Genomic DNA, 445 nt, shown 5'->3' on the forward strand with positions numbered 1-445 from the left:
TAATTTACAGATGCCCAAGCTTGCATTATAAAGCATTTGTTCTTAACCAGTTTGATGAAAATATTTCAAACTGTATATGAAAACACCACACTGTACCCCATGATTGCATTAATGTACACAGCTATCATTTAATAAAAAAAAAAAAAAGGCATTTGTTCTGATGCATTTACTCACTACCAGACTCCCAAAGGCAAAGAAAAGAGCTTCACAAACCCTTTCTTAACTATGAAATAGCAGTTTCTTTCATTTCTTTTTAAACCTTCCCAGCTGCCAATTGCTCATATTTCAATTCTATTTATCTCAAAGATTTCAAACAATCCCCCTAGAAAGTACAGCAGGTAACCACATTAAAATTTTCAAACATTCTGCCGAAACCCTCAAGAACACGGAATATAAAAGATGAAATAAACGGGAATGAAGGTCTAAGCCACGTGAGGGCAGCATC

At 34.8% G+C, this 445-nt stretch overlaps 1 protein-coding gene across 2 annotated transcripts in view; it reads right to left on the minus strand.

Annotated features, from left to right (window-relative positions):
* The window catches only part of HSD17B4 (hydroxysteroid 17-beta dehydrogenase 4), a 69892-nt gene that overhangs the window by 22129 nt on the left and 47318 nt on the right, over nt 1–445 (minus strand). The gene's annotated exons all lie outside the window — the stretch shown is intronic.

Source organism: Otolemur garnettii, unplaced genomic scaffold (assembly GCF_000181295.1).
Source record: "Otolemur garnettii isolate 467f Iridium unplaced genomic scaffold, OtoGar3 scaffold00030, whole genome shotgun sequence".
Classification (NCBI taxonomy): Eukaryota; Metazoa; Chordata; class Mammalia; order Primates; family Galagidae; genus Otolemur; species Otolemur garnettii.